We start from the raw sequence: 26,403 nt of genomic DNA on the forward strand, positions 1-26,403 counted from the left end.
TTCCACTATGCTTTTCATCCCCAGTTTTTATCCCCATAATCACCTCCATGGAGCTTTGCAAAACAAACAAACAAATCAGAAATCTGAGAAAGATACTTTTTTCTGAACTACCAGAATCATTCTCCAGCAAGCATGGCCCCTGACATTCCTGGGTGGGGGATTCTGGGACTTTAGTCCAGCAAACTAATTTTTCTAAGCTTTAGTCCAGCAAACTAATTTTTCTAAGCTCTGGGACAAAAAAAGGTCACAGTAGAACTTTCACTTGAGCTGTAATGAATTATCTCACAAAAAATGTAATGTCAGGTATAGGCCAGGGTGTATACATTTTGTATATCTGTATGGTTGTCCTTCGCCATTCTTTCAGTCGCCTTCATTGAAATGAATTTGCCCTCTCCATTCAGAGAAGTATTCAGAGTATTCAGTGGATGAATAAGATGACATATAAGGAGTGACCTTTTCCCTTTTATGGCTCTGTGAATTGCTATTCCCACAGATAAAAGGTAATTTTTGCAACTCTGCCCGGATTGCGTGCAGTAGAAAAACAAGAAATGTTTTCGTCCTGTGATGTGCGCCATTTATGATTCTGGATTATATAAACAGTTGGCCCAGGATATATTCCACCAGACGTCTGTCCGTTTATGTTTTCATGAAGTTTGAAGAGAACCAGAGACATCCTGTTACACTTTCCTTATGAAAAGAAGGATGACTAGGAAGCTGGATAAAATTTATGGAACAGTTGGCAAATTTGAGTTCTTTGTAAATTAAAGTGAGCCAACTGGCACAAAGAATGTGGTGCTGGGGCCAAATAAGGGAAGAACACGGAAACAGGCTTGGGAAAGACCCAGAATGGTTACTAGGAAGGGGCGAGTGTAGAGTTTGACCCAGAACACCAAAATTTAGAAGCTGCAAAAATATCTTGCTGAGAGGGCATGAATTCCACTGCCCTAAGTTCATACCTGGCTTCCTTGAGTTTGGCAGAAGGAAACACAAGCACAGGGAGACAGAGTACAGTGGGGTCTTGACTTAAGAACGGCTTGAGTTAAGAACATTTTGACTTAAGAACCGCTCTCATAGGAAAATATTGACTTGACTTAAGTACTTAGATTTGAGTTAAGAACTGAAAAAAACCATGTGGGAGGCAGGGAAAGTGCAAAATTTGAACTTTCAGTTAACTGTTGGCCAGTGAAAATGGTGCCTGTCTGCTTCCTCACTCCTCCCAGCGTTTCGAGAGTGGATTGGGAGTCTTCAGACTGCCTGGTACTGCCTGGACTGTATTTTCCCTGCCTTCCCTGAACCTTTCTTGACCTAAGAAAAAAAAAGAAACAAAATATCCTCCTCTAGTTGTCGAAGGCGGAATAGCAGCTTCCCATTAGTTTCTATGGACAGAAAAGAGCAGATACGGATCAAATGGTTTTCAATGCATTCCTATGGGAAATGCAGATTTGACTTGAGAACTTTTTGACTTGAGAACCGCCTTCCAATACGGATTAAGTTCTCAAGTCAAGACCCCACTCTATGGATTTAATGCTGCCATTGCCCCTTGCTGTTCTGTCCTCTCTCCATATATGCCAATCTCATGTGACCAAAGTTTAGCCAATAGGGTTGTTGAAGCCCTGGGTAAAAACACTGCTAATTGAAGTTCTGGGAGGACCTGCCATGACCCCAAAATCTCCCAGTTGCTTCAGTGAGAGGTTTAACCAGGTCCTTAGTTTCTCTCATTGGAATAAACACACTTTGAAGTGCTTAATTCTACCTTGATTGTCCCCAAAGTGTTCAGGCCTCAGAGTATTTTGTACTTAAAATGAAATTAAATGGTTTATACTTGTGGGAGGGGAGCTTCCGTCTTTAAAGCAAGCTGAATTCTGCAGTTTGTATGAATTATACAAATAAGGATTAATTTCCCTTGTGAAAACGTAACCACATTCATTTGTTGTAGCACAAGAGAAACCAGAGATCCTGGAGCAACTTTAAGACAAGCTAGTTCTTATTTTTCATGAAGTTTTGTGTGTCCAAGCTACTTCTTCAGAGAAATAGAATGGCTGTTCTCTGGGGGGAGTTTAAAACTGTTGGCAGGGAGGGTGTGTCAAGGGTGGATAAAAATAGGTTATGTTGGAGGTGATTCATTCCATCACAAAGGTGCTGATTAGGACCTGACTAGGTGACAAAGGCCCAGATGATTGGATTTGTTTCTTTATTATTTCAACTTGTACACCACCCCATAGTGCACACACTCCCTGGGCGGTTCAAAACATGTAAAATAACATATATTGAATAATACAAAATAGAATTCAACAAATACTATAAAATAAATAAAACCTGGTCACCTATCTTTAAATAGAATTAAACAAATTTGAACATCTTGGGTAGAAACACACTAATAAAAGGAGGTTTTACACAAGACTGTTTTTACTGGTTTCTTAAAAACTGAAAGGGAAGGTGCCTGACGAATCTCTGCTGGAAGCTTGCTCCAAAGGGAAGGACTCCCAACCAAAAAAAGCAAGGTTTTTGTTGTTAACCCTTTTGGCCTTCTTAGGTGTCACCTGTTTTAACATCAGGCATTGTGAAGAGTGAACGGGATGGGTTGTTCTGTGGGAGAGACATTCCGACAAATATTGAGGTCCTGCTGTTAAAGGGCTTTATAGATCATGACCAGCACCTTGAGTTGGGCATGGAAACCACAGGGAGTCAACATAGGCATGCCAAGAGTAGAGGCATGTGTCCATATCCACTGTTACCTGTGATCAGACTGGCTGCCAGATTTTGGACTTGCTTAAGTTTCCGTACTAACTTCAATGGGAGCCCTACATAGAGAGCATTGCAATAGTCCATGTGAGAGTATGCTGAACTTCCAGATGTATACCTGCTTGGTGGACTCCCTTTAGAATCTGTCCTTGAAGTTTCTTTGTTGAAGAATTGCAACTCTGAGGTCAGAGGAAGAGTTCCAAGACGGTGAAATGTTCATCCACTGGTTTCTGGGTATTTCTATATCTAATGTGTGTTTTGTGTCTATTTGTTCTCTTATGTGGAGTTTGACCTGCTAGGCCAATTACAAAATGATGTGGGAAATTGTTGACAAATGTCGCATTGGGAGATGAGCCTCTGATATTGTGGACTATGTTGTGTGGTCTTCTGACGGTGTTTCCTATGTAAATGTGTGGCAGAGCTGCCATCTGGATATGTCAAAAAGCAACAGAACATCCCAATAAAGCAGTGATTCTCAACCTTTTCTTGAGTTTTAACCCCCTTTGCCAAGTAGCCTGCAACACACACCCGCTTTTCCATAAAGATGGGGCAAAGTCAACCCTTCTTAGAAAGTAGAGGCTCCTTTCTCCCCCACCCCCACCCCCAAGGTCCTGTTTCTCATACATACATACATACATACATACATATACATTTCAATTTTTAGATCCCATTCTGAAAGATCAAGGAAGAAATAATTAAACAAGGGCTACCTTACATATAAGGTCACCTAAGCCCCCCCCCCCCAGAAAACACTTTGTGACTCCTCCAGGTTGGGAAATATGAAAGGATTCTCCGTAGCTCTGTTGAGACATTTTAAAAGAGTAATAAAAAAAGGCAAGGAAAGATTTCTAGCCCCATGCCTCTCCCTGCCTCTGCCTTCAGGATTTTGGTTCTCCCTAGTCAAAATTAGACTACCCCAAGCAAGGGAAGCAAACATTTAGCAAAATTGGATGGGCGATGCTTAGGATTTCCAAGGAGGTTGCCTGTGGCTCACCACTTGCAATTTGTCTGCTTTAAGATTGTACTGTAGCAAATTTGTTCTCTATAATTCCCAAGTTTGGAAAAACCAGGAAACTATTTTGAATTAGAGGCATTCAGTTTGTGAAAAGGGCCAACAGAATCCAAACTGGCCCATTGTCTTTAGGGCTTTAAAGAGTAACTGCAGGATCTTGAATTTGATGCAAAACCTTGCATAATGGCAGCCACAAAAATGGCTGAATGTGCTCCTGCCTCAGCCAATATAGTCATTCATGTCACTCGTTTTTTTTTAAAGACATTTTTTTAAAAAAAAGACATTCTTCATTCTGTCGAAGAACAAAAGCACACATGTCATTGTTTAACAACACAACATCTGTATATGTAGGAAACAATTTAGTTGCATTTAGAAGATGTCATAAAGAAAATCTTACTGAGAAAAAGCAACCTTGTAGAACTGGGAGTATTTTAGAAAACTGATGTAAGTGATACCAAAAAGAATCTACAGCCTTATTTATTGTTAAGTGGTATTTGGCCAAAAGGTTCCATTAAAGACTCTATCAAGAATTCAAGTTATTCTTTTGTTGACTGAGAATGAGTAAGCTCACATTGAGTTATTTAGGACACTCTGGCCAATGGCAATATACAGTATTTCATGGCACTTCTAACTGTGACCATACCCCTTTTTCATAGTCAGAAGGAGTGTCCTTCAGAGACTCCCAATAACCTAGCACATTTTTTTCTTTTTTAGTGTTGATACCCATGATATGATTGATACCCAAGGTGGTGTGGGTGGGCAGAGTGGCAGAATAAAACTCAGGAGACTTGAGTTCAGATTTCTATTCAGCCATGGAAACTCACTGAGGGTGGTATGGAGCTAGTAAAATAATATAGAATCATGTGCTCAAGAGTATACAAGCTCTACTTCGGTCACCTTCACTCCCTTCCATTTACCCCTTTTTTGACTCTTTTTTTTTTAAGATGCAGGAGAGGTCACAGTGCAAACTTGCTTGTAGATACAGGTCCTGGGGGCCTTTCAAAGAAAGAATGAAAGAATGAAAGCAGCACAATTTAAGCTTGGGAAGAGGAGTACAGTATCACATAATGGCAGAGAATAAACCCAGGGGTCTGGGAGGAACAGAAATTTGCAGGAACTCATTAAAAATCCTACTCATACTGAGATGACAGGAATATCCTCTGGACATTGAGAAGTGCCCTTTTAAGATCCAGGAACTTAAGGCAGGTACAAATGCACCAACTGGAAATAGACACAAATCTACCTCCTTTGTTTTCCCTCCATTTTCCCCTTGAAAAATTTGATAGACAAGGATCATCAAGTCCTCATATATACAATATAAGTAAAGGTAAAGGTTTCCCTTGATAATTTTTTGTCCAGTCGTGTTCGACTCTAGGGGGCGGTGCTCATCCCCGTTTCCAAGCCATAGAGCCAGCGTTTTTGTCCGAAGACAATCTTCCATGGTCACATGGCCAGTGCGACTTAGACACGGAACGCTGTTACCTTCCCACCGAGGTGGTCCCTATTTATCTACTTGCATTTGCATGCTTTCGAACCGCTAGGTTGGCGGGAACTGGGACAAGCGACGGGCGCTTACTCCATCACAACGAGAATAGGTGTATTGAATCAGTTCTGGAGGAGTTCACTCACCCAGATCCCAACTGATTCAATGAGCGTACTCTAGTTACAACTTACTGCTGGACTTTAGTCGTGTCAGTGATGTTGTTGTTGTTTAGTTGTTAAGTCGTGTCTGACTCTTTGTGACCTCACGGACCAGAGCACGCCAGGCCCTCCTGTCTTCCACTGCCTCCTGGAGTTGGGTCAAATTCATGTTGGTAGCTTCGGAAGGACTAACACAGATACTCAGTCAAGAGTCTTGCCACAGTATTAAGATATTTCCACACTTTGCTCTGGGTACACCTTGCTCTGGCAAGGCAATTATATAATAACGAGGCTTTCACATTTAACTAAGTCTCAGGTTTAGTGCTTATGATCAAAGGCCTTTGTAAAAATCCAAAGACGATTAAAAAAAAAACCTTGCATGTCACAAAAGCAGTGTTTGAAGAAAAAGCACACAGTTGCTCGATATGCAATGACTATAAAACAAAGTAAATAAAAGCCATTTTTTAAAAAGCAAAGAAACAATGAAGCCAGTCATTTTTGAAAGGTCAGGTTTCAGCATAATTTGTTATAGGAAGAATAAGTCAGAAAATGAGGCTGGTTAACTATTATTTAAATTTCAGCTAATGATAGCAATCAACCTGTTATAGGTTGCCATTCTTTGCTTAGCATATATCAAATACTGTAATTATTTTTAGGCTTTCCTTGGTGAGAAGGCAATAAAGGCTGTTAGGATACGTTCTTGCACCTGGACATGTTACCATTGCAAATTACAGGACTTGGAAAAAGTTACTCTTTTGGATTACAATTTCCACAGTCTGCTAGCTAGTGTGGCTAGCAGTTGTGCTGAGTGAGGTAATCTTGCGTGTTATAATGCCAAAAAATAATGTTTACAAGTTTAACTTGAGGGTGGTTTATTGTTGAGCGTAGAGTAATGTTGTGGTCCCAGTCGAAGCGAGGAAATATTTACAGATCTTTACAAATATGTAGGAAGGACTCCCTATAAGCCAAAGACCCTGTCAAAACCAGTTTGCCCTAGATGATTCAAAGGTTCAAAGGATAACTATAAAAATGCTGTATTTGATTCTCCCCCTATTTTACAACCAGTACACAATCAATTACTTGTTGTACACTTTTTAAATTACATTTTGTATATTTAACCATATAATACGTTTTATGAACTGGCTGTACACATTTTTTAAAATTGCATCTTGTATATTTTAACCACATAATATGTTTTATGAACTGATTGTACATTTTAAACTGCATTTTGTATATTTCAGCCACATAATACGTTTTATGAATTGGTTGCATATTTTTAAACTCCATTTTGTATATTTTAGCCATAAATAAGTTTTATGAGCTAGTCATCCGACTGTAATAAATAAATTTTAAAAAAATGTTTACAAGTTCTGATACAGCAGTAGTGGAGATGGTCTCTTTCATTCCTCAGAATTTGAAACATATTTCATAGTATTTGTCCTTTGATTTAGAGTTTTAATTTTTTAAAAAAGATGAGGGATTACTCATAATTTTAAGAAAGAAATCCTGTTGCCTGAACTTTTTTTAAAAATGACATTTCCCATCACACAATTAAAACTTTTAACATTATAGCAGTTCTGCCCTGTTTCTTGAATGGGAAATAACCTCAAGGGCAGTGTTTCCCAAGATGTGGGTTGCGTTGACGAGGAAAGCTCGTCATAACTTTCCTGAAATATCTGTATTTGTCATTATGTCACACACACCCAAAGGGACGTGGTGGCGCTGCAGGCTAAACCGCAGAAGCCTGTGATGCAGGGTCAGAAGCCCAAGCAGTCGTAAGATCGAATCCACGCAATGGCGTGAGCTCCCGTTGCTTGTCCCAGCTCCCGCCAACCTAGCGGTTCGAAAGCATGCAAATGCAAGTAGATCAATAGGGACCACCTCGGTGGGAAGGTAACAGCGTTCCGTGTCTAAGTCGCACTGGTCATGTGACCATGGAAGATTGTCTTCGGACAAAAACACTGGCTCTATGGCTTGGAAACGGGGATGAGCTATGCCCCCTAGAGTCGAACACGACTGGACAAAAATTGTCAAGGGGAACCTTTACCTTTACCACACACATCCAGTTCCCCTGTGTTCTTCCACACAACTCAGATTCACTTTCGGGTATGACATTTATTTTTCAACCCTTTTCTGCTGCCACCAGAGGATATATTCCCCACTCTATTAAATATGACTCTTCAATCAGTGTTATTCAATAAAAAAATGTTTATTTAAGTGTTTATCAATAAATCATGTAAAGTGAATCATGGATGGTCTTATTTTATTCATGCAATCAACTGTGCTTTTATAACATTTATATTTGCTTAGATAGAATCATGTTAATCAAGGTATTTATTCATTTCTTATCTTGTTCTCTATCTTTCTATTCTTCTCTAACACCAGGCTGGTCCTAACTGCCTAAATTGCTTTTCTCTAACTCCAGTCCCCAACTTATCCTTAACTCAGACTCTAACTGCTACCTAAGTGATCTTTAACTGTCTTCCATTCTTCTAATGTATCCTTAGCTCTGCCTCTTCTGTACAACCATTGGCTCCTGAATCAGGGTTCCATTGTGATGGACAGGAGTGGAAGGAACTAGTTATTTATAGCAGTTGACTTCCAAGTTCTCCGCTGCAGAACGAGTGTGTCACCATTTCCCCATATTTCACAGCTTTTTCTTTCAAGTATTGAGGCAAGATCCATCCCACACACCACCTCCCATAAACAAGACATCTGCTAAACAACCTGAGCCATTAAGAAAGAAAAGAAAGTTGCCCAGTCACTGTAACATAGCACTGTATTCTGGTTTCTTGAAGTGGCAAGCATAACCTTCAGAAGTTCATAGCTTACTGTGAAGTACTGAGCATGCCAGAAAGGTGACGCAGTCATGGTGAGCCATTGGGCTCCTTGAAGAGAGAGCTCAGCCAAGGGAAAAGGCTAAGGCACAAATGAGGAAGGAACAGCAACTTAATAGGGTGCACCTTCCCTTAAGGAGCCAAGAGCCAGTTGAAAGAGAGTCAAGACAGGGCCTTGGGAGGCTGCTAGCCAACTGAAGAAAAGGAAGAAAGAACAGGGGCTGGGGTCCATGTCTTGGAAGAGCTACTACCACCAGAGGGAGTCGGTGGAGAGCAATGTGACTGACTTCTCTCCACCCAAAGGACGATGGCTTACTGGCAGTGGAACCTCCCTTAGTCATCACCCTGAACAGGCAGTGGGGAAGGATGGGCTGGTTCGTCAGAACCTCTGCCAAGGACAGGATAAATCCTCTTTGGGCTGGGCAAAGTCTCATGTGGGTGGACCTGAGCTGTGGGGTAACTCGGTTGATGTCACGGAGGACCCGATGGAAGGAAAAGGGTGCCCAAGGACTGGTGAAGGCCCCTCAACCTGCATTTCCCAAGGCTGCAGGGATTCTGCAAGGTTGCATAGCCACTGTGAATAAAGGTCCTATATGTTTGAACACAGAGGTGGAGCCCATAGATTTAAAAAAAAATATTTTCAGACCATGGATAAGTGAATCAGTGGATACTGATCCATGCATAAGGGGGTCCTACTGTATATTCCAGAGTCATAACAACAAGTGTAAAGAGCAATGGGTACGGAGGAGGCAACCCAGCTCAGACAGGGAACATTTTCTGGATCCAGGCCTTAGAGCTGCTTTTTCTCTGAAAATGAACTGATTAGTTTAAGCACTCTTTTTTAAAGAAGTGTGTTGATAATCAGATCACAAAGGCACAAGCAATTTAAAAGATTGGAATGTGATCATAGAGGTATGGAACCCACTCAAAGTGTTCCCATAGTTTTCTGGCTCTCTCTGTTTACTGATTTTTTAAATATATATATATATTTGCCACCTTTTTCCCAATGCAGGGATTGAAGGCATTTTGCAATCCATCAAAACAATATAATAAGCACAATTAAAATGCAATGAAATATTTTTAAAAAACCAGTTAAGCAGCTAATAAAATTTAAAAAATCAATTTGAAAGGACAGAAAAATGTGCAAATTGTACATTTTTTCCAGGCACTTAAAGAATATATGTTTCTGTGTACATGATGTGCCATCAACGCAAAACCTAAGCATAGCAACATTAACATGGGTTTCAAGGCAAGTGATATAGTTAAGGAGTACCTTTGTCCATTGCACCCCCACTTCCCATGTGAGTTTCCATCACTGAGTGGGGATTCAGACTTGGGTTCTTAGTTCTAGTCTATCACTCTGTCCATTCTACCACACTGGGAATTTTCATACGCCCACAGAAAAACAAACTATAAAATATGTGCTTTGATGCAGATGTGTGATGCAAGTCAGTTGCTGGAGATATGTGCAGTTCTAGAATGACACAACATTAAAAAAATAAATAAAATGCAAATGGGTTGATGTAGACCAAAAAATGAAGCCTTGGCTTAAGTCTCTGAGGGGTTGGGAAAATACCCCTAAAAAACTAATACCACAGATGCCTCTGACAACAAAAGATTGAAGGGCAAAGGACAGTGGGAATAATTGGAGACCTTAAAATCCCCAAAGGAGGGTGAATAACCCAGACACAATACAACCAAGTGATAAGACGAAGAACTTAAGATCTTTGGGTACAGTTGAATAACAGGAGCAGAAACTGAAGCAAACAAAGGAAGCCTATATCCAGAAGCGATGCTATCCAGGATTGTTATGAGGAAATGGATGGCACAGATTGTAAACTGGTTTGCAGACTCAAAGGATAAATGGTTAACAGGAAAGAGGATCTACTCAAACTACCACTCTGTTAGTCACCAAAGTATATTCACTGTTCCCCCCCTTTTTTTTAACAGCACCCACACAAAGGGTCAACATTTTACTTGTACTCTCTAGAACAACCATGGGATTTATTACTTGGTCAGTTACTGTTGCTTTAGTTTCAAATACACAGCACAGTAGGCATCCTTCAGTCTCAAGAGACTATGGTAACGTTCTCTGAACAGAGGTCTTGGAACAGCGTCTAGTGTGGCTGAGGAGGCCAATTCGAGAGTGACCATCCCTTCCACACTGAAGACAAAGAAAATCTGTCCCCTGTCCAGGTTCCTGGTTTTGCTGCTTATGGGACTGCCTCTTCTCTTCAGCCTGCTGAACAAGTGTCCCTGCAAATTGGGAGAGACCATGCTGCACCGCCTGCCACCAGGCTGAATGCAAGTTATTAGAAAAATCCTTAATTTGCTGAAAGACACAACAATTTTTTCATACCTCCTGTAGTTTGGAAACTAACTTGGTTTGTTTTTTGATTGGTCCTCAAAAAGGAACCCCGGACTTTGTATGCAAGTATGACTGCTCAGATGTAAGAGGCTGTACAAATGATGTCTGTGGAATGTTAATATGATTCAAGCTTCTCAGGAAATCCATACACCAGTTAACAGCTCCGTTGCATCATGCTGAACTAGCAGATGTTCTTCAAGGGTAGTCACACATACAGCACAGTACAACAGTAAAGACATGATTGAACTGGCATGGTTACATTGCTGATTTGTATCGGTTTCAGCTCTGATGTGTTTTGAAGCAGTTTTCATCACACAGCTTTTGTGTTGTGTGTCAGGGTTTGCCTGACGTTAAGGACTTTCTTGCCTCAGTGTGTGGAAATAACCTGGATTCCTCAGCTTCTTTCAAACATTCAACATTTGTTTCTGGAATATCAAGGAAACTCGGAACATCAACTTTAACATTTAGCAACTCTTCCGAACATAAGGGATTAAGAAGAGAGTTTTTCCCCACAAACTGTAAACAGGTTTTCAAATGTTTGTTCTCACAGTCCTCCGAGGCATTCTGTCTTCAGGTCCATCCATGCTAGTTGTGGTGATAAGGGCAACACAGACAGATGCCCTCCTGTTGGGTTTCCTGTCCCCTTGAATCCTTCTCTCGGGTATGGAAAGTCCCAGGTCTTGGGGGTGAATATCCCCTCGGCTGGGAGGAGTTCATCCATCTTCCCTTCTCCCTTTCTATCCTAGCTCTCTCCTCTCTGGTCTTTTCTCCCCACTCTCATGCCTCTTTCTCAACCCAATACGAGGGTTTTTAAGATACCCTTTATCTCCTCCTCTGATCAGCTTCTTCCCAAGGGACCATCAGCTTCTCCCACTTATGGGTCCATGGATTCTCCAACCAGATCCATTCCTGCTCTGGAGGTAGGATCTTTTTCTCTCTTCTTCCCTCAGCTACCCCTGCTTTGCCCTCTCCCCTCCTTTTCTCTCTCTTTTTACCCCCCCCTACACTCAGTCTCTCTTTCTCACCACACATTGACTCCCTCTTTCCTGCCTCTTTTAACTAGCTGGTTCCCTTCCTCCTCCACTTCTCTAGTCTAGGGCACTGGTTCTTAACCTTGGGTTACTCAGATGTTTTTGGACTGCAACTCCCAGAAGCCTTCACCACCAGCTGTGCTGGCTGGGGTTTCTGGGAGTTGCAGTTCAAAAACACCTGAGTAACAAAGGTTAAGAACCACTGGTCTAGGGGACTCCGATATTTCCTTTCTTTCTTCAGGCCCCGTCTCTGACAGAACCTTCTGGGTTTCCTTGTCCTGAGGGATATATGGTGCTCTGGTGGAGATGTTATCAGATCCACCCCTGGGCTCGCACTGTGTGCATTCACTTTGCAATTTTTCACTCTGGTATAAAATAGGGGCTTAAAACCACTTCAGGAAACTACACAATATTCAAAATCATTTCATTAACCAACATGTTTGCAAACCGTGTGGTTTCCATTGTTGCTGACCCTGGTGCATCGCCAATGATTCCAGCCTTCTCTTTCTCATTTGTTTTCAAGGTTGTGCAGGATTGTTGTTTTTTCTTCTTTCTTTTTCTTTTCTTTTTTTGGTTTTCAGGCAAAATCCCAGTCCTTGATCCAAGTTTTCTACTGACTAGGAGCACCTTTCTTTGACCCAACTCTGGGAGGCAGTGGAAGACAGGAGGGCCTGGCATGCTCTGGCCCATGGGGCCACAAAGAGTCGGACATGCCTTAACAATTAAACAACAACAAAGGAAAAAATCTCCCATGTGATCTTCCTGAAGTTAGGGGTGTGTGGGGGGTGGTGGAGAGGAAGCGGGAGGGAGAATGTAATTGGAAACAGTAATATATTTTCAGCTTGGTTGCCAACATACATATTCGAAAATATCATTCTATTCTCTAGTAAGAAGTCCGGGCATGAGAAATATATTTTGCTGCACAATTTAGTCTAGTATCTTGTAAGACTCGGTAATTAAGTCAACACCACCTAGCAGTCAAAACTTCATGGTCACAGGGCATGTGTTCCCCTAAGGCAAAGCTGGAACAAAATTTGGAAACACTTTCATAGCTTTGAATACTATACTTCCGGCTCTACCTCATGTAATTACAACTTAAAACTGAACATTAATATTTCATGATGAGAAACTATTTAGATGCTTAAAATATTTCAAGCAGGCTCACCAAAGGATTATACCTAGGATGTTACAATAAAAGCTAGGAATAGCTTTATTGTTTGGCTTTCTGTGAGCCCTGTCACCCATGGCGACTTTGATGGGGAGTCTTTTCTCCATCCCTGCTTCTATGGAAGATACTGTAGAAGAGGCTTCAACAACAATCTCCTGGAGGCTCTGATTTTTCTTTTGGTTTTGCCTGATATGGATCTCTGTTTTTTTCCCCCCTCAGGGTTCCACCTTTACTTGGTAACCTTCCTGGGGTTCCTCTTAGAAAGTGGTTTCCACCTTTGAGTAATCCAGGTGTTCTTGGACTATAATTTCTAGAAATCCCAGTTGGTAAACCTGGTGGTGAAGGTTTCTGGTAACTGCAATCCAAGATTTTTGCTGGATCTCTGCACGCCTTGTAATATCCTATAATGTCCAGGATATCCTGTAATGCCCGGTCATACTTGTAATGCCCAGGATATCTGTGTGGAGTTTGACCTATCTCTGCAGCTGCACAAACATTGTAAAGGCATAGAATAAAGCTTTTATTGTGCACGTTGCTTAGTATATTCAACCGAAAACTGAGCTTCAGCATAGACAACTCCCATCCCTTTTGTTCTTTACATTCATCTATCAATCTGATGCTTTTTCGGGAGCAACATTGCAAAATCCAGGTTTCTTTCCTTGGCCAGATTTCAGTTCTTGCTCTGGCAATCTCTATCATAGAATCAAGGAATAATGACGTTGGAAGGGGTTTATAAGGCCATTGAGTCAAACCTCAGTACAGAAATAAATCAAAGGAGATCTTTCAGGTGGTTGTCTAAATCTGGAACACTCCCCATCTCTTGAGGTAACTGGTTCCATTCCTGTTTTGTTCTAACAGTTAGGGAGTTTTTCCTGATATTCAACCGAATTCTGGCTTCCTGTAACTTGAGCCTATCAAGTAGTCTTCTCTTATGGGTCACCTTTCATTAAGTGACTGCACTTGCTTTTCTCTCCAGACACAATTGCGTTACCCCAGGTTGGGAACCACAGCTCTAAGGCAAAGGTTCCCAACCATGTGTCCCCAGGTATTCTTGGATTAAAACTCCCAGAAGCTTTCACCACTAGCTGTGCTGGCCAGGATTTTTGAGAGTTGTAACCCAAGAACATCTGGGGACCTAAGGTTGGGAAGCGCTGCTATAAGGGATCTCCTCAGTTCCTTTCCTCTTCAACCTCCTCCACTATCATGCCTCCAATGCCTTGTCTAATCTGCTCTTCTTGCTCTCTGTCTTCTTCTTTCACCTGGTCTACTTTTCCAGCCTCCAGAGCCTGCTTTATATTCACTAGCTCCCAGGGCAGAGTTTTAAATTGGTGGAAAAAGCTTGAAAAGCTTTGGAGATAGGGAAAAAAGTTTTTATTTAAAATGTCTAGAGAGAAGCCAGTAAAAGCATTTAATGAGAGGTGTCCCTTGCAGAACCAGACCTATTTCTTCCTTTTGAACCTCTTGACTTTCACCTCTCTGCCAGGACAGCACCTTCTGTGGCAACTTGGTCACATAGCCCAAACCCTAAGAGATGTGGATGATTTTTGAAGCAAAGTTCAGAATACAGATGAGAGAGGTGAGCTATGAAAACAAAAGGCAAAACAAGAGAAGGCTACAGCAAATGAGAGAGATTGCCAGAGCAAGAACTGAAGTCTGGGCTAAGGAAAGAAGCCTGAATTTTGCAATGTTGCTCAGCAAAATGCATCAGATTGATTGTCTAATGTAAAAAACAAAAGGAATGAGAAATGTCAAAGCTGAGGCTCAGTTTTCAGTTGAATATACTTACACTGTTGTAGCAACATATATAATTCTGTGCTTTTATGACATGACTTTACAATGTTTGTATAGCTGCAGAGATCGGCCAAACTCCACACAGATATCCTGGGCATTGCCCAAGGCACAAAGAGATCCAGCAAAATCTTGTGTTCTTGCAACCAAGTTAAGTGACGTCTGTGCAGTATCAAGAACTGGGTTTCAATAGGATCTATCACGGTTGTTATTGTTGTTGTTGGGACAATGCTCTTTGAGAAACCCAAATCTAAAACTGAGTCAGTTATGAAGAACTAAAAAGGCAGATAGAGGTCAGCTATGCTAGGAGATGGTTATAATTGTTCTTCTGTTATAGTTGTACAGATGTGTTAGTTGTACAACAGAAACCAGTTATACATGTGTGACGATCACCTCCAGTAATATAAACATGGCAGAGCAGAGAAGAGTTTACTCCATGGGGAAAGTGATAACATCTGAAAGAGCAATAATGGTGGAAAACTTTGATAGAACAATGCCCTAACAAAGCATGACCCTAAAACAGTGAATCTTTTGGAGTTGTGATGTGGATTCCGTTTCTAGAAATTGAATGGTTCCACCTCCAAATTGGTATGATTTATTTATATCTGCAACATGCCGCTGCCTTGAAAACCAGCCACTGTTCCATTGTATCTGCTGAAGTACCTGCAGATGAAGGGGAAAGGTGAATTGTATCTCAAAAGATTTTACCAAATAAAATATAACATCATAACATATATATATTCAGTACCATTACAAAAACACAGTGGTTAAAACATCATATTCAAAACCTGGGGAGAAGCTACTGATACTACCACACAAACACTATGGGTAAGTTTTTGTACAGTTAGGTGTTCGGATCTTAACCTTCATGTGTCAGGTTGGGATATTTTAGATTTCTAGCATCACTTTTTGGGATTCCCAGTGTGGTGTAGCGGATAGAGCGATGGACTAGGACTCTGGAGAATAATGTTCAAGTCCCCAATAAGCCATGAAAACTCAATGGGGTAGTGGAACTGGTAAAACCATGCCTCCAATATCTCAATTACCTTGAAGGCCCTATAGTTGTTGTTTAGTCAGCTGCAAAAATGGATGGAAGTGAAAGGAAAGTTCGATGCTGCAAAGAAAAATACTGAATAGGAACCTGGAATGTAAGATCTATGAACCTTGGTAAGCTGGATGTGGTCAAACAGGAGATGGCAAGAATAAACATTGACATCCTGGGCATCAGTGAACTAAAATGGACACGAATGGGCGAATTCATTTCAGATGATTATCATATCTACTATTGTGGGCAAGAATCCCGTAGAAGAAATGGAGTAGCCGTGATAGTCAACAAAAGAGTGGGAAAAGCTGTATTGGGATACAATCTCAAAAATGATAGAATGATTTCAATATGAATCCAAGGCAGACCTTTCAACATCACAATAATCCAAGTTTATGCACCAACCACTGATGCTGAAGAGGCTGAAATTGACCAATTCTATGAAGACTTACAACACCTTCTAGAACTGACACCAAAGAAAGACGTTCTTGTCATTATAGGGGAGCTGGAATGCTAAAGTAGGGAGTCAAAAGATCAAAGGAACAACAGATAAATTTGGCCTTGGATGACAGACTTAACGACTAAACAAGAAATACCAAGGAGAGGACTTATAGATATTTCCAGTTTTGGTAAAAAAAAATTTCGGCCACTTTGGGAAGATTTGGAGGGAGGAAAGAAAACCAAACCCCCGTCGAATTTGCTCGCTCCCGAGCTGGTGTTTTGCAACAGAACAGGGAAGTAACCTTTTAGGTTCTCCTCACGGCACCCTGAACTTATTTCCTTATTCTTCACAAAAAACACCTTCATGCCCTCTCCACGGCTGTCTCTCTCCCCCCCACCCAGTTCTTGTGAGGAAAGCAGCCGCCCTGCTTCAGGCGAGCTGCGCGGGAAAGCGGGGGAACAAACGGCATCCACGGTGCCCGACAAGGAGACTCCTCTTCCCACGACTAGCAAGGCAGGCGTGGCCGGTCAGGGATGGGCGAGAGAGAAGAGCGCGCGAGGGGGCGCGTGCTCGCTCGCGCGCGCTCCCTGGGACTGGAAACTCCCCCCCCCCGCCGCCGCCAGGTGTGACATTCCCACCGGGCTCTTCTCCCTCCCGGCGCGCTCCTGCACCAGCTGCGGTAACCTGAGGAGCAGCAGCCGGGAGTCACTCCCCGGCCGTGATGCCTGGCAAGGGGGCGGCGCGCCCCAAGGCGGCGAGCCTTTACCTGCGGGTCACGTGGGCGCTTTCCGGTTAGGGGACGGGCTTTGGCTTGTCAGAGTTGGCTGAAAGGAAGGAGGGAGGGCGGGAAAGAAAGTCCAAGGTGTTTCTCTCTCTTTCAGGCCACCGACCTTTTTTCCCCTCTTCCCGCAGAAGCGTGGCCAAAGGAGCCCTTCCCTTCCCTTCCTCTCTCCCACCCCTGTGGAGCCGACTTTGGCTGAGGCGCCAGGCACCTCGCGTGTGTGTGTGTGGAAAGAAAAAGAAGGGGGAAAGAGAGAGAGGTGTGTGTGTGTTGCGTGCGGAGGGGGACTTGAGGAACTTGTTTGTCAACTCCCCGGCAGACTCTTTGTGAGCCGTCTTGTTTCAAGCGGGGTGGGGGGCGCGGAGAGGAGAAGGGAGAGAAGCATGAAAGCAAGCTGAGCGAAAAAAACACACACACAACAAAACCCAAACCCACCAACCTGAGAGACTGGGATCCTGCCTGGAGCTTGAAAGGGTAAGCAGGAAAAGGGAGCGACTTGCTTCTGGTGTGTGGGTGCGTGTCGGGGTGGTGGTGGAAGATGATGGGGGAAGGATCTCCCCATTGGGGGGGGGGGAGGTTGCCCCTGAAGGGTGGAGACAACCTGAACGATGAGCCCGGGCGCAAGTGAGTTGCCAAGGCTTTGTTCTCGCTTGCGAGCGACGCGGGGCGCCCCATCCCCACGTTTCCATTTCTCCACTGCCGGAGTTGGGCACAGGCTGCCTCGGCACGCGTGTTCTCTCTACTTGTCTCACCTCTCAAAAAGCGCTTCCTCGTTCTTGTTAAAAAGAAAGTTTCCTTCGTACCTGTTGTTGCTTCTCGCCGACTGCGCTCTGCAGACGGAACAGCGCCCTTCTGTTAAAGGGACCTTGTTTTCTACCCCTGGCGAGGATCGGTGCAGCAAATAATCCACCTAACCTGGCTTTGCTCTTCCCTCTTTCAGCGATGTTATCTGGTTATGAGCACATAAAAAAGAAAAAAGAAACAGGAAGAAATCAAGCCATGTTGTGATGGCCATTTATTATTTTCTCTCAGCCTGTTCATAAATCTGATTGTGGATCTGCCCGTTTCCTTAAGGTTGTAACAATAACAAATGACTCCCAGCCACAATGTCACCCGTGGCCTTTGTTCTCCAGTCCATAATGTGTCAAACGGATATGTTTTTCTCCATAATTCAGTCTGCCTTGATGATTCTGGCTTCAGGCCGACCATTCTTTTGACCGATTAATATAAGACTGGGGGAAATGTCTGGGTGTTTTTATCAATGAAGCAAGCAGTTCAGTGATGGTCTCCTCCTGACAGTTGTGAATCTCTCTGTGTTTTTCAAGGCAACATGCACCAGAGTCTACCAAATGTGACACGTGGATGTCCTGGCTAAGTAGAGAAGCAGATACTTTCACTTTGTAGTTTTGAGTAAGTAAATGTGCACAGGGTGTGACTTGTGAGTTAGGAGAAAGGTAAATGCTTGAGGTACAAGTGTCTCTGGGACCGTGATCTGGCATAGGAGACCATTTGTTGGGAGTGCTTCTTTACCTCCGTTTTAACTCTGATTGTTTATTTCTCAATAATGTAAATGTGATACACACCTCGAAAGTCTCCCTAATCAACAGAGAGGGCAACCCGCAACAAAATTAGCTCTTCCTTGCTCGCCCCACTTTGCCAGCAATGTTTCCAAATTTTGAATTGGCATTCTTGTTCCTAAGTACCGGAAATGCTTCTTGGACTTCAGATTTAGTTGATGAACATGAAGATGGACTTCCATCTTTTTATTTATATTTCATAGGCAAATATGTTCTTATATGGATGGTGTTGTTGAGCTAATAATAACACACAAGCCTGTTTCTCTAGCCACTTGCGATCAAGTTCTTTTCATCTTACGGTGACCCTATGAATAAATGACCCCGGACAATCCTGCATCATGTTCAGGTTTTGCAAACTAAAACTCATGGTTTCCTGTATTGCATCAATCTGTTTAATGTTAGGTCTTCCTCTTTTCTTAATGCTTTCAACTACTGCTAGCATTGTTCAGTTTTCCAGTGAGTTTTGTCTCCTCATGATATGCCTCTAGCTATGGCAGCCTCAGTTCAGTCATATTCTGACACCAGTGGGAGGGGGAATTGTTACACTGTTGTTTTCTGTCATATGAACCAGCCCGTTCTCTGGTATTATCACCTAAAGTGTTCCTCTGGGTGTTACTGGTTTTAGTGGTTAGGATTAGTTAATGAGGCAAAGTGCTTCTTTGGAATATTCTCAAGAAATTTCACCGATCACCTTCTCTTCCTATCATTTTGACATCAGGTGAATGTTTTGTTTTTTTAAATAGTATTTAATTTTTTTTCCTTCTTGAGATTTTTGTTGGGTTAGCTTCCTCAGTTTCATTATGCTGAATTGTTGTTCAGTGTTGATTCTGCATTGGTGATTTTCTTTGTTATGTGCTTTGAGCACAAATCACTGGAGGCACTGTAAACCTTGGTCGTACAGATGCTGCATTGGTGGGAAGAAAAGTGAGGTATAAATGTAAACTAAATACTTTTTACTAGTTATTATTCGGGCAGCCGAGTTTCCACCCTCTTTGATGTATGCACTGGCTCTTAATGTGTGTTTGAAATAAATGTTTTGTGTGTGAAAGGTAAATACATATTCTTTCCTGGTTTGATATTGTTTAGACAAGGATGACTTTGAATATCTGTACATAATTCACTAGGTTTAGGAAGTCAAGCAGATCACAACAAGACCTCTCAAATAATGTCAATCTGGAGATTCCACTGTTTTGTTCAGAACTTGGTGTGTCCTTCTTCAAGTATGCACACTATTTACTGAGGGCTTTAAATCTTTCCATGGTAGACATGGTATGTAAAGACAAATTGTTCTTTAGCAGTGAAATTGGGTATTTTCCATTAAACAACAACAGTATGGCTTGGGATGAGGAATGGGGAATGGGGGTGGGGAAAAATGAGAGCTCCCTAACTGTGTGGCAGCTATTGGCTGCTGCTTGTCTGGGGGGGGGGATTGCTATAAAAATGACCAGTGTAACAACTTCTTTCAGATTCCTTTGTTAATGTAAACACATTAGGATTTGGCATAGTTCATGTGGTTCAGCTCTTAAGAGAAGAAGAAAGTGTAGCTACTGGCAATTCCGGTTTATTTAAAAACTTAAAAAAAATCTGAAACACAACTCCATATTTGCAGAACTGTTTCACTTTGCTACTTGTTTAGTCTTCAGTTAAGATAGCAAAATAGACAACATATTGGTTATCTAATGTCAATATCGCATATATTATATGGGGAGATCGCAGCCAAGAAGTCCAAAAAAGATTGAAATCGGGAAAGGAACTAGAAAGATCTAAAAGTATAAGGAAGTGTTTCTGGAGACCAAGGTCATACATGCTACAGTATTCCGGATCATTGTGTATGGATGTGAAAGCTGGAAAATGAAGAAAATGGATAGAAAAAAATATATCCCTTTGAAATATGGTGCTGGAGGAGAGCTTTACAGATACCATGGACAGCCAGAAAGACAAATAAGCTGGTTTTAGAGCCAATGAATCTACAACTCTCACTAGAAACTAAAATAACTAAACTTGAGGCTCTTGCACTTTTGACATACCAAGAGAAAACAAGATTCGCTGGAAAAAACAATAGTGCTGGGAAAAATTGACGGCACTTGGAAAAAAGGAAGATCTAACCTACAGCAGAATGACTCAGTAAGTAAAGATCCATTGTTGAGTTTGCAAGAGTAGAGCTCGGCTGCGAATGGTATGATAGAAGAAGTAATCTGATGGAATGTAACTGCATTAAACCCTGCATTGGAAACATTTCTGAACTCATAGCACTGCCAGCAGATTTCCACATTCTGAACTGCATCTAAGAACACCCTCCTCCCATTGTATCTTCTTTTTTTACGTTGCATTTGCATCTTGTGAACATAGACATACACTAAAGATTTGAAATACGAATAATTTATCCATGTGTAAAGAACAGAAACATTACTATTGTGAAATTCTTGTATGTTCCTCTAACCCTGCTTAAATACAGCAGCATGTGATACTCTCCAGTTTATGGAAGTGAAAAACCTATGGATCTCATTTCTGAGAATCTCACTGTTACTCCCAGTCTATCAGAGTTTCCTGTTGGGTTGCAATACAGTTTTTCTTTCCCACTCTTGTATACATAGATATGCATACATCTATACTTTTGCTTGTATTGTAAATGCACACACAGTTATTGTATGCATTTTGTGCATTCTCCAATTGATTAATGTGTGTTTGTATTTTTCAGATGTTTTTGTTTTGACTTATATACCGCCCCATAATGCTAAAACTCTCTGGGTGGTTTACAACATAACTATGCAAACAACACTTTGAGCCTCAGTAAGCTGGATACTCATTTTATTGACCTTGGAAAGATGGATTGAGTCAATTTTGAGCCGGCTACCTGAACCCATCAGGATCTAACCCAGATCATGTGCAGAGGCTTGACTGCATTACTGCAGTTTAGCCACTGTGCAAGATTTTTTGTGGCAAGACATGCAACATACCATAGCCAATGTTAAGAGGTATAAAACATATATTCATCCAGAAATACTAACTACTCCCAGTTCTGCAACTGCAACAGGAAAATGTTAATGGAGGGAAATGGAAGCCTGGTGTGAAGGATATTCCAGCATTGGAACACCTTTTATATAGCCGACCAGTGAGTACTAGCGGAGACTGCAACTTTGTGTGCTTAATTTTGAATTTAGTGGAGCTTACATCCAAAGAAACATGTATGGGATTAAGCTGCAAAACTGCAATTTTAAGCATGCCTCACTGACAGCTATGTCACAGTTAAATAAATACAATATCCTTGCAAATAAATTTGTAAATAAGCAGAATTGGTAGTGCTTATTTAGATGTTGCAGTGTTGGAAACAAGCAAATGAAATGCACAATAAACTTGGATAGCTGCTGCTTGTGTATAATCTTATTTGAGTAACTGGAACATCTCCAACCCAGAAAACATTTTGCAAACATAATTATAATTGCATGCTCTCAAGTCAATTCTGACTTATGGTGAAGTTGAAAAATCCAGCATATTTCATGGACCTCTGAAGTTTGCCCATCCTGTGCTTAACCGTGGTTTAGTCCATTAATTAGCCACATTTGGTCCCTCCTTGCCATTTTTGCATTCCCCCTCTGTTAATTGTCTCATTGATATCACTGCTGAAACAGAAATGATGAACATCTCACGTTTCTTTCAATGCAGGACTCAAGGTGGCTCACAACATGAATTAAAAACAGAAACAGCTAGAATGACAGTAGTTTATACCATTTAAACACTATTTAAATGTATTGTCATGCATTAAATTACAGCAATAAAATGATGGTTAAATAACCAAATTAGAAACAGTAAATTAACACAGTTTCTTATTTAAATTAGTTACGTTGACATTAAACATGGTATGTGAGGAGGACAGCTTGTTTGAAAATGATTTGGGAAGCCTCCTGGCAGTGCTAAGTGATCTGCAAGCTTCATGTATGCTTTGGTACAAGGAAGGCTAATTTAGAGGGTGGGGGAAAACTTGTAGGATTCCCTGTGCTATCCGATGTCAGTGGCGCAGCTCAAGGCAACTAATTCCTTGGTGAGCTAAGCCAAGCAAAGGGGCTTCCTAGCCCCTGAAGTTGTCTATTCCAGGTTTAGTGAATGAGAAATAAGTTGCATTGCACCTGGAGATTTTATGGCCCCTTGCCCCTTTTTGTTTCTTGGGTGGAGAGAAGTTTCTTCTTTGAATCTGCAGAAAAATTAAGGTTTGCTGTTTCATCTAATTCTGTCAAAGATTGTTGCTGCTCTGACTTATGGTGATGCTATGATTTGTTGTTGTGTGCTGTGAAGTTGCCTCCAATTAATAGCATCCCTATGAACGGAGTGACCTCCAAAATGTCTTCTCCTCAACAGCTCTTGTTAACTCAAGGCTGTAGCTTCTTTTAATGCAACTATGGTCTTTGCATTAAAAGTGACCGGAGGATATAAAAATTGACTTGCTGGATGACCTTTCTAGTTCAGTACTGTGTGTACAGCAGCAATCAGACAGATACCTCTGAGTATTTGTAAAGAAGGCGTGAAGATAATGGTTTGTTCTTGTTTTCTGTATTCATGGGGATGATTTATCTGTGGCTATGTTAAGACATAGTTGTTGTGTGCTTTCAAGTCACTTCTGACTTAACGCAAATCCAACAGGATTTTTAGTGTGTATGATACATTCAAGGAATGATTTACTATCCCTCCCCTCTTAGTCTCCATGACTAAGCAAAGATTTCAGCCCTGGTGTCCTAGTCCATCATTCTTCCCATTGCTCAACACTGGCCCTTTTAGCAGTTGTTATGTGCCCACTAGTTGCACCTGACTTATGCCAACCTTAAATAGGGTTTTGAGCATATGAGATATTTAAGGACTATTTAATGAAGAGAATGAAATACTGTAGTCAGGAGATGTTGTATTCTATGGTTCAATCATCAATCCAAAAGAAGACCGTAGCCAAGAAATTAGAAGAAGACTGAGGGTTGGAAGGGTAGCAATGAAGGAAGTAGAAAGTATTATCAAAAGTAAGGATGTTTAACTGGAGACCAGTGCCAAGATAATTCACACTCTTGTCCTTTCGATTACCATGTATGGGTGTGAAAGCTGGACAGTTAAGAAAGCTAATAGGAAAAGTCTGATTTATTTGAAATTTGGTACTGAATGAGAGCTTTGTGGATGCCCTGGACTGCTAGAAAGTCAACAGGTGAATTCTAGATTAAATCAAGCCAGAACTATTTCTGAAGGCAAAAATGTTGAAACTGAGGTTGTCCAACTTTGGGCACATCATGGGAAGGCAGAGTTCTCTGGAAAATACTGTACAATAATGCTAGGAAAGGCTGAAGAGAGTAGCAAAAGAGGAAGACCAAATATAAGATGGATTTACTCCTTAAATGAGCCATAAGCTTGAATTTGAAAGAGCTGAGCAGAGCTGTTGAGGACAGGGCATTTTGGAAATCACTCATTTGTAGGCTTGCCATAAGCTGTGGGTGACTTGACCGCACATAGCAAGGACAAATCATCATCATAGAATATGCCACAGTGAGCACGGGGTTCATGGGTGTTGCTGCCTCCTCTTTTTGTGCTTCCATGAAAAGGATTGAAACGGTTTAGCTTCTGGTTTCAGTTAACCACAGTTTCGTTTATCCTCCAAATCGCAAACAATGGTAAATACCAACTATGATTTGTTTAAACACTGGGTTGTACTGGAGAAGAATTATTTGAAAAAATGTTACACACAAAAAACAAACAAGCTACAGTTAATTGCAACTGGAAGCAAAACCCTTCCCAAATCCTCCTTGCACCTGCACTGAAGGATGTGCGCTTGCTTCATTTCAGTGACATAATGATGCCCATCTGTTCTTCCAAGCTTTTGTTGTGATTGTAACTTGGCTTTCATCTGTAGGATTGTGGGGTGTTTTTCTGTTTCTTTTGTTTGCTTTGTTTTGACCGTTTCAAATTGAAAAAAGTTCATTTTGAGAGGTTTACTATCATAATACTAAACTCTATTTCAGCACATCACATGTTTGCTTAAAAGAAGTGCATGGGCTGTCTATTTGCTACTGAGTCAGGCTTAAAGATTTATTATAGAGTCCTAAACAGCTCAGGACATGGTTACCTGGGAGACTCTATTTTCCCTTCTGTATCCATTTGGTTTCTGAGGCCATCGGGTGATGCCATATGCTCCTGAGGTCCACCCTGCAGAGATTCAGAGGACGAAATTTAGCATAGGGAAAAACCAAAGTAAGAGCTGCAAGTCCCTTCACACATGGAGTTGAGGTTGGGAGGTTAGAAAGCATCTATACTTTAGAAATGTCAATGTGCTCTGAAAAATTGGTGGCAGTTGTTAAGAACATTGCAGACTTTCCCTGTAGAGTCCCATTTACTGTCTATTGTCCATGAAATAATGGCCTATGACCAAAAACCCACATGCAATTAATTCAAATACAAATACAAGGTATGTTGTAAACACGAATACAGCATTCTGTGTTCTGTGTTTATTATTATTGTGCATCACTTTAAAATTTCCGGGTTTCAGTGGCCAACCAGAATTCACAAATAAAATAAACAAACTATGGCTTATTGTAATGTTTGGAGCTCATTCTTGTCACACACACTAAAGTATAGCTTAGTGTGATGTCTTCATGTGACTCATAAGCAGTCTTTCCTTAAAGCGGTTAGAGTTAAAATGCCATTACTACTACAGATTTATCTCATTTTTCAAAAATTAAAAGCCAGGATAGGTACTGCCTATCATCACATGTATATCATCACAATCTCGTGATAGCCATTTCCCAAAAAACAATACAAATGGTCATTCATTGTTGTTTAGTCATTTAGTCGTGTCTGACTCTTCGTGACCCCATGGACCAGAGCACGTCAGACCCTTTTGTCTTCCACTGCCCCCCGGAGTTTGGTCAAATCCATGTTGGTTGCTTCAATGACACGGTCCAACCATCTCATCCTCGGTCGTCCCCTTCTCCTCTTGCCCTCACACTTTCCCAACATCAGGGGCTTTTCCAGGGAGTCTTCTCTTCTCATGAGATGGCCAAAGTATTGGAGCCTCAGCTTCAGGATCTGTCCTTCCAGTGAGCACTCAGGGTGGATTTCCTTTAGAATTGATAGGTTTGTTCTCCTTGCAGTCCAGGGGACTCCCAAGTGCCTCCTCCAGCACCACAGTTCAAAAGCATCAATTCTTCGGCGGTCAGCTTTCTTTATGGTCCACCTCTCACTTCCATACATCACTACAGGAAAAACCATAGCTAGATAAATCATAGATAAAGGCAAAAAGGCAGTGGTTGGATGATAGAGGTCCTAGAAAATGTGGCAGTCACTGTTGAACTTTGCTCATTGTTGTAAAAAGCAGCGGATTTGGTATGATAAATTTCTCATATGGTAATTACTAATTAGTCACAGGTTATGCACCTCTTAGATTGCCAAAGAGACTCATGTAACATAAGTCATGGAGTGGGGCGGGGGAAGGTTGACATTTCAGATGTGTTGAAACATCTGACATAAAAATAGTTGAACCGAGGCACATGACTCGGCAACATAGTGGTGCCTTAAAGCAGGATAATAATGGGAGAGAAGGTGAGTAGATTGGATTTGTGTAATCGGCTAAGCTTAATATAATATTTGTGTGTAAACAAACCTGTTGAAACCTAATGAAGTATGTCCCATCAATAGAGAAGCATCACATGAATTTGTGATCTTTACTGAACCAAGCTCACTTCGTAGAGCAAATGACTCTGAAACTGTTTTGATTATCTGCCCAGGATTTGAGGACTTTTGCATGGGGTGCAGTGTAAAAATCTGCCCTCTTTAGTCAGAGGGGTAATTAATTAACCAATTCTGAGCTATCAAGTCAGTTTTACTTATTGCAACCGTCACATGGGATTGTAGGTATAAAATAGTCAGAAGGGGTTCGTCAGCCCCTTCTTTATAGCTTCACATGCTGGCATCTTAAAGGCTTCTGACGTGGTAGGTGGGTAGATTTACTCT

The 26,403-nt window shown here is 41.5% G+C and overlaps 1 protein-coding gene and 1 long non-coding RNA gene across 3 annotated transcripts in view; one reads left to right on the forward strand and one right to left on the reverse strand.

Moving 5' to 3' along the window:
* Positions 1-10,967: 10,967 nt before the first annotated feature.
* On the reverse strand, positions 10,968-17,391 carry LOC144586656 (uncharacterized). Its single transcript, XR_013541587.1, has 2 exons — positions 17,292-17,391; positions 10,968-15,250 (listed from the first exon to the last, which is right to left on the reverse strand). It is a non-coding gene; the product is annotated as an uncharacterized LOC144586656 (long non-coding RNA).
* The window catches only part of ATP8B1 (ATPase phospholipid transporting 8B1), an 81,794-nt gene continuing 72,135 nt past the window's right edge, over positions 16,745-26,403 (forward strand). The window contains exon 1 of one of the 2 annotated variants that reach the window (XM_078385197.1): positions 16,745-19,147. The gene's annotated coding sequence lies outside the window, so the exon portion shown is untranslated. The remainder of the gene's footprint in view (positions 19,148-26,403) is intronic. The other variant, XM_072992889.2, reaches the window with a different exon arrangement.

The sequence above is a fragment of the Pogona vitticeps genome, chromosome 2 (assembly GCF_051106095.1).
Source record: "Pogona vitticeps strain Pit_001003342236 chromosome 2, PviZW2.1, whole genome shotgun sequence".
Taxonomy (NCBI): Eukaryota; Metazoa; Chordata; class Lepidosauria; order Squamata; family Agamidae; genus Pogona; species Pogona vitticeps.